Genomic DNA, 645 nt, shown 5'->3' on the forward strand with positions numbered 1-645 from the left:
CGCTCGTGTCGAAAATGAAAGGCGAGAGACGCGAGTGGCCTTGGTTCCCTTGGGTGTTGCCAGGAAGGATGTGGTCTGACCCTTGCCTGAGCACACCAAGGTTTGTGCAACTCAGTCAGAGGCCGGGGCAGAGGTCTCTTGGAACGATTGGAGGGCGGGCAATCCCCACGTTGAACCCAGCCGTCCCTCCACAGGCGCTCGTGTCGAAAATGAAAGGCGAGAGACGCGAGTGGCCTTGGGTGTTGCCAGGAAGGATGAGGGCTGCCCCTTGCCTGAGCACACCAAGGTTTGTGCAACTCCGTTCAGAGGCCGGGGCAGAGGTCTCTTGAAACGACTGGAGGGCGGGCAATCCCCACGTTGTATCCGGCCGTCCCTCCACAGGCGCTCGTGTCGAAAATGAAAGGCGAGAGAGGCGAGTGGCCTTGGTTCCCTTGGGTGTTGCCAGGAAGGATGTGGTCTGACCCTTGCCTGAGCACACCAAGGTTTGTGCAACTCAGTCAGAGGCCGGGGCAGAGGTCTCTTGGAACGATTGGAGGGCGGGCAATCCCCACGTTGAATCCGGCCGTCCCTCCACAGGCGCTCGTGTCGAAAATGAAAGGCGAGAGACGCGAGTGGCCTTGCTTGCCTTGGGTGTTGCCAGGAAGG

The sequence above is a fragment of the Chiloscyllium plagiosum genome, unplaced genomic scaffold (genome assembly GCF_037043375.1).
Source record: "Chiloscyllium plagiosum isolate Xiang-an unplaced genomic scaffold, Cpla_swu_hap1 HiC_scaffold_116, whole genome shotgun sequence".
Lineage (NCBI taxonomy): Eukaryota > Metazoa > Chordata > Chondrichthyes > Orectolobiformes > Hemiscylliidae > Chiloscyllium > Chiloscyllium plagiosum.